We start from the raw sequence: 7,241 nt of genomic DNA on the forward strand, positions 1-7,241 counted from the left end.
TAATAACTTTAGAGTGAGGAACTCTTTATACTTATTCCCAAGAAATTTTGAAGGACAACTTTTGACTTAAGGAATAGATTGTGAAACATATACTGTAATGACAGTTTTTTAATTTTACCTAGATATCATTGGAGCTACTGAAAATCCTTTGGCGAGGTCAGACTGAAATATCACTTGCCTGGCAGGCGAGTGATAATTATGCCTGATATGAATGTTAAGATCTCGTAAGTAGACCCAACGATTTTGAAAGGTTTTACATATACAGTCTCTCGAAAAGTTAAGTCACGAGAGGGCTGATGGATTAACTTTTTGGCATCGCTTTACCCTCTCCATAGAGTGACTCAGTCCACCACAAATTGAGTTGTATGTCTGGTAGCGAATGAAGACGGTGTTTAGACGAGGTAAGCACATTCCATCAGCATCAGTTACCATATGAGAACCATACATGGGGATACTCTTCCATCTTGTCCCCCTGGGGGTGCTATTTTTCCTTCAGTCTTTCTCTTACATTGCTGACAAACAAGTAGGGATGATGCCTTGGAAACTGTGAACATAATCCATAATTTCTGATATTCAAGGTGTTAAGTTGCTAGAAACCAGAGATCCAGCAACCATACAAGATCAGACATGCAAGCTGTAACAAGCTTCCCATTTTCTGTTTTCAATTCTGGCTGTTTTTCCTTCAAGAGCTCAAATTTCATTTCACAGCTTGAAGAGACATTCCAGAACTCGCCCTCTGCTCAACCAATAAACCTCTGAGTGGTAAAAGACGTCTTTGAACTCTGCATCAACCTTTTCCAGAAAAATTTGACTCATGATGTTTCAGCCCTTTGCTATGGATTTCACAACTACATCCATCAAGTGATCCAGCTTCTATGACATATGGATCAACCCTATTCATCTAAATAAGTGAGCTAATAACTGGAGATATCTGTACTTGTACAATGAATATGCACATACAGTAGTAGTGCCGGCCACTATGAGTGAAAAATGGAACTTCAAATTCTAATCAATGTTTACTGACCTTTACAGTACATTGACCATATAAAAATTAATCAAAAAGACCAAAGCAATGACATTACCATCACTGTGTTTGTGTCTCCCTTACTTACTGTTCACCTGCCATTATGGCATAAAAATTACAATCTAATTTAGTCGTCTCTCTCACACTAAAACTTAAGAGTGAGAGAACTGTTTTATTCCTCTAGGGTTTTCACTCTTTTTCTGTGTTCATTTCCTATAATGAACATATCAAAATCCAAATACATCCTAAATACTCATGCTCTTGGGCACTACAGGATGCCTTGGCCTCCTATGGCAGTCCACAATTTAAGTCTTTTATTGTTATACAAACAGTTTACTTCGCATGATAAATCCACCTGCTCATTCACGTGTTTCACCATCCACAACATTCAATGAAAAAGTTATTACTCTTCAGTAAGCAAAGAGGTGGATACGTCTGGGGATAATTTTTCTAGATAAAAATATTGACCTTTATTAAATGATAAGGAATTCTAAAAAGAAAAAATTTAAATCCCGACTACAAGATCTTATATGATTAACAATGACAGTTCACAGTCCATGATACTGTATACTGTTGTCTCAACTCACCACTCAAGTTGTCTATATTGATAAGTGGCACATCCAACATACTCCCAAAGCAGGAAGGCTCCCTTGTTAAAGATTTTCCTTGGAGTGTGCTATGTATCCGTTTTTCAGAAACTGCCAAACTTTCCAGTACAGTCTGCAATGATAAAATAAAATGAAATAAAGCATCACATTAATACTAAAACTCTTTCTTCCATGCTGCTGGGGGAGGGGCTTGATTCAAACAACTCTCTCCTTTAATCCATCTTCATCCATTCACTAGCTGCTTTAGTATTCCCAAACACTAATTGATACCATTTCTTTTTAACTGAGCTCTGCTGCTTCTTGTATGCCCTTCTTTTCACTTGCAAGACTTTTCACCCCATCTTTCCATCTCTTCCTTGGTCTTCCCCTTTCCCTTCTGTCATCCAGCTTTGAATCCGTATATACTGCCTATAACCCCTTCGTATATAGGTTCTAATTCCCATTTTATGACCAAGAAATCGTTAATTTATGATATTCCTCGCTTATAGGCTTCCACCCAAGTTTTTGAGGGTAAAGGAACAACAAAACCTTCAGAGAAAACACTATCCTATAAACTTGTTTTACCATTTATTATCACTTAACCTGTACACTGAAACGCTGGTAGTTTCAACAAAAATATTGTATATTTCATTCAAGTATTTATTCAAGTCAATTAGGAGGAATGTTATTGTAATACAACAGTTTTTAACTAAACCATTCGAAAAGTGATTACGGTAACATCTTTTGAACGAAACAAAGCGAAGTCATTGTTTTCATCACAATTTTATCCCACTTTCCACTGTAATACGTATGTCATTTCAGCAAAAATATTACATTTCCGTGAAGGTATTATATCAACCACAGTATGAATAGAATATCACTAATATAACAGTATTTTAACCGAAAACTATTAAAAATACGAGTAACATATCTTGAACATCGGAAGGTTAGGTAAATTCTTTGTTTTCTGCATGTAGTCTATCCAATTTACATTGAAATACACGCTTCAGCAAAACTACTATTTATTTCTGAGAATATGGAAATGTAATATTTTTGCTGAAATGACGTACGATTCAGTGGAAAGTGATAAAATCGTGACAAAAACAATGACTCGCTTTTCGCTTCAAAAGATGTTATCAATCGCTGAATGGTTTTCAGTTAAAAACTGTTATATTACAATAATATTCTATCATAATTCACTTGTGATGTAAAAAGTTTTTAACTGAAAACGATTCAAAAACACGTGTACCGTCTAGCTGATACGGCAGAGCCCTGGTCGTGGAGGCTTTGTGTTTGCATCGCCCTTCTTAAGCAGCTTTTAATTTTAGCGACGTTGAAATTGTGTTTACCGGGTATTCTATTTTCTTGCTTTATTTTTCCAGAAATATGACAAGATTTTATATAATACAATGTTACGGTATTTTTAATTTACAAGTATTCATTTTTAAAAATACAGAACACCAAACAAATACTAGTATCGATATTTGCGTGACTCTCCGCCAAAAAAGACCAAACAGCTGGTACTTTCCCTCAGCCCTACCAAAAATAGCCCAACATCTTTCTTTTGTTTATTCTCTTCCAATTTCTCACTTTTAACTGGTATTTTTACTATATTGCCTACATCAGATAAACTACAGTAATTGAGGTTAGATATTGTTAAATTTGATTACCGGGTCCTGGCAGGTACCGTTAGAACCACCTGACCCTACCAACAGTGTTGCAAGTCAGACAGCATTTTTTTTTACATTTTGGTGTCTCCATTTGTTAATTTTTTTTCTGTGGGGTTTGCACAATAGTATACTGTTTTACCTAAAGTATTGTAAAACGATTTGGGAAAAGAAATACTTTGTAACTTAAAATTTTAAAAGGAAAATTTTAAAACTGGCAACTGTGTGTAGATGACTTGACTCACATCATATTGATGTTTCAAATTTAATTAACAAAAATTTATGTATCTATAAATAAACTTTTAAAAATGAATACTTATGTTCTACATACTCCTGTGCATACCATACCATGCATTTGGCTACTTGGGCTTGCTATGATGACGTAACTGTACAGACACTCACAGCGGTGGTGCATTGTTGCATCGTTCCATTGTTTACTGGTAGTTACTGGTAAATATTTTTCAACCCTAAACTATTACCCGTTATAGAGTCGACTCAACTTTTGCCCAAAATTTGGTCTTAAAACTCGTTATACTACACGGTATATACGGTATGTATCTTATACCAATATTTCACTTCCCATTCTCTCTATACATTCATCACACAAGATAACCCTGTACAGCTTTGTATCTATCACATCTTTCATCCACATCTGTATAAATTCCATATTCTCTGCATTCTATTCACTCCACATATTCGTCTCAAACATGTAATTTTTATCACTTTTAAATAAGTTCTTTCCTCTGCAGCTAATCTATGCTTTACTCCCACAGAGTAACCTCACCTTACCCACACAAGTGTGAAAAATGGTCATAATACATTTATGTCGGTTCAACAGTTCCTATACACTTCCCAAACTTTGCTTCATTTGACACAGTTTTCTCTCTCTCTAAACAGTTTTTACTGTACATATTAATTTCTTTTCCTTTTAATACATGATGCAATTCATCATCTTTTATTTAAGCTCACAGACACACTCACAGATACCTAATAAACAACCTCACTTATTCCACTCAATTGTCAATCAAAGCTAGAACAATACAGTACAGTTTGAATTGAATTGTAACAGTTTATTTAGCCAGAAAAACACAGATACAGAGTGGATAATAATAACAATATTAACATGGCTGAGCCAGTTGAGAACCTGAGCTCTCTTTGAGGCACAGTATCAGAAGCATCATGTTGGAAGTTTAAATCTTATTTATATAATAAGAGACAGTATGTTTATTCTAATGATTTTTTATTGCCTCTCACCATTTCCATATGGTGTCCAAAGCTCCATATAAGAACTAGTCAAACTTCTAAAATCCAATCCTCTAAAATCCATTACACACTTTTTAAAATCTTTTTTCCTAGGACAGCTTGGGTCAAGAGCACATTCAAACATACGAATTGCCTAAAATGCATGTGCTCATATTCATTTTGATATCGTACAAAATTTAATTCTTTTAATGGCATCTATTAAGCATTCTTGATACACTGACTGATGTTCAGCATTTATAGGGGCTCATTATTGCCCCCACAGCAAAGTATAGTACATGCTCAACCAGGAAATCCCTACTTATGGGCAACTTTTCCCACACCCAGATCAGATTTGCTCCACACTGGTAGCAGACTATAGGACTAGGTACAGTAGTGACCTGAGGTGAGGTAACTCTCCCTACGTAAACCCAAACTTAACTAGTAGACCACTCCCTCTCAATTGACTTGAAAATTAATAAATTTCTGGTCTAGAGAGGTTCCAAGCAAAAATCCAAAGTCTAGAGACATACATCACTTGTAGAATCTAAGAATAATCTGGTCTTGTCACTTCATTGTTATGGTGAGCCAATCAACTGATACCGGTACCTTTGTTTAACATAGCATTAACAGAACATTATCATGTTTTGGTTGTGTACAGTGTACATAATCTGTGCCTTATTTTTCTTCAACTCTGGAGTAAGAATGAAGCATATTGTGTCATCCAATCCTTACTCTATTGCACCAATGATACATATTGTATCTGAGTTTTTAAAATTTAACTAAAAATCCATTTTTTGGATCTACTGGTGCCTGGTTTACAAGACTCTACAAGCACCCTTGATTTCAGTTGCTGTTTTAATGCTTTTTCCAGCCAAAATTTCTTGAGAAAAATAAAATAAAAAAGCATTAAAATACCTTATGTATCTGTAATTCAATCACACAAAGTTAATTTACTAAAATATACTACAGGAACATCATCTACACAAAAATTTACTGACCCGATGAGACTGTGAATGATCCTTATTGGCAATCTGAGAGCTACCAACAGTATTCTTGAACTGTCCAGATCCATCTGAGAAGCCCTCACTTGCCTCTTCCAGTGCAATTAAATATTTTCTGGCTAGGTCTTCTCTGTGTACATAAGTGAATTTTTTTTAATAAAATAATGAATTAATAATTAGTCTTTACAAATACTGCAACATATGCCAAGTAGCTACTACAATTTCAACATCATTTTCAATATATATATCATTTGGTGAAAGATCAAGGAATGTTGAAGACACAGGTAATAATGGATTAAAAAAACTGCATAAATTATAATGAAGACATCAATGTTCTGAGGTATCTGTCAACAATAAAGTTTGACACTAAAAGGCTTTCATGAAATGGATAATTACATACAGTAGTAGATACCATCATGAAAATGTGTCCAAGGAAATATGCCCTTGTCTCTTTGTAGGCTCAAGATGTCACGGAAAAGTACAGACTGTGCTGTATAAGCCTTAATGATACATTTTTTCACACAACATACAACTAGTCCATGTGAAGTTACACTAACACTAATAATATTTATGTATTATATACACCTATACAACCAGCCATTGCTTACATTACATATTCAGGTACTGTATGTTATCATCTTGTTGCTAGGCCGGTTGCATAATGGAAAAGTACTGTAATGTATGGTACTGTGCACCAATGGTTACCAAGTTACTGTTTGTTAAAACTGCAATCTTAAAATTTTGTGAATTGGTTACACTGTCAAGAAATATTTCTAGAAATGGAATGGAGTTAATATTAAAAAGAAAGAAAGAGCAAGACATGTATTGGTAGCAGGTAGGTATATAACAATTACTGTACAACCAAAATACTACTGTGTAAGTATACCACTGGCAACAAAGTGGATATATTCATAAAATCCACTTCGTTCTTGTAAACTTCATTGTCAGAGGCAGATTTGTCATGGAGTAAATGGGAATAGGTTCTAGTCATTCGTTATTCTGTACTATGTATATGCCAAATATTAACAAAAAATGATTATAAAAAATGAAAATGAAACACGGCACATCCTAAAATACAATACAGTACCTGTAGTAAACATTTAAGTAATGCGGTACGAAATAACTGTAGCTCATTCCATCCTCTGGGCGATGTGATGCCAAGAGTGGACGGCACAGTTCAGCCCAAAAAAGCAGCAAAAATGAGCAAATTAATATTGTATGTACAGTACTAACTTCAAGCCAGTGCATGAGGTTTAAAAATATAACAAAATTGACCTGAAATTTATTGAGTAATATCAACCATGAAATTTAAATTAAAAATTATACGAACCTGTACAGTACATCATCACTGAAGACAATTCTGTAACTCTAGTGCCTTTAAGACCTTAATCTTCATAACAGAAAGGTTGATCAAATTTCAAGACTAACCTTGATTTCTTATTTCCCACTGTGGAAGTAGCCTGTGGTGGGCCAGCCATATCCAGAATACAGTCATCATCAACAGTTAAGTTGGAATTCCGGCCCAGTCCAGTTATTATTGACTGGTCAATTTCATCATTCAGAATGGGGTCACCAGCCTTCATTTTAACCACATATCACCTGCAAACATCAAATACTAAACAATGAAAAATCATTTGTACAGTATTTTACTAGGCTAAACACAATAAACATCTATATACTACTGTAAAGGGTACAGTATTAACATATATGTAAGTGAACT

The 7,241-nt window shown here is 34.7% G+C and overlaps 2 protein-coding genes across 2 annotated transcripts in view; both read right to left on the reverse strand.

Annotated features, from left to right (window-relative positions):
- Positions 1-7,241, reverse strand: part of LOC121863762 — a gene marked incomplete at its 5' end in the record, with an annotated part of 38,032 nt that overhangs the window by 24,640 nt on the left and 6,151 nt on the right.
- The window catches only part of LOC121863761, a 31,112-nt gene that overhangs the window by 13,212 nt on the left and 10,659 nt on the right, over positions 1-7,241 (reverse strand). The window contains exons 2-4 of the mRNA XM_042362532.1: positions 6,950-7,120; positions 5,519-5,651; positions 1,612-1,744 (exon numbers count right to left, since the gene is read on the reverse strand). The gene's annotated coding sequence lies outside the window, so the exon portion shown is untranslated. The remainder of the gene's footprint in view (positions 1-1,611; positions 1,745-5,518; positions 5,652-6,949; positions 7,121-7,241) is intronic.

Source organism: Homarus americanus, unplaced genomic scaffold (genome assembly GCF_018991925.1).
Source record: "Homarus americanus isolate GMGI-L3 unplaced genomic scaffold, GMGI_Hamer_2.0 scaffold48354, whole genome shotgun sequence".
Classification (NCBI taxonomy): Eukaryota; Metazoa; Arthropoda; class Malacostraca; order Decapoda; family Nephropidae; genus Homarus; species Homarus americanus.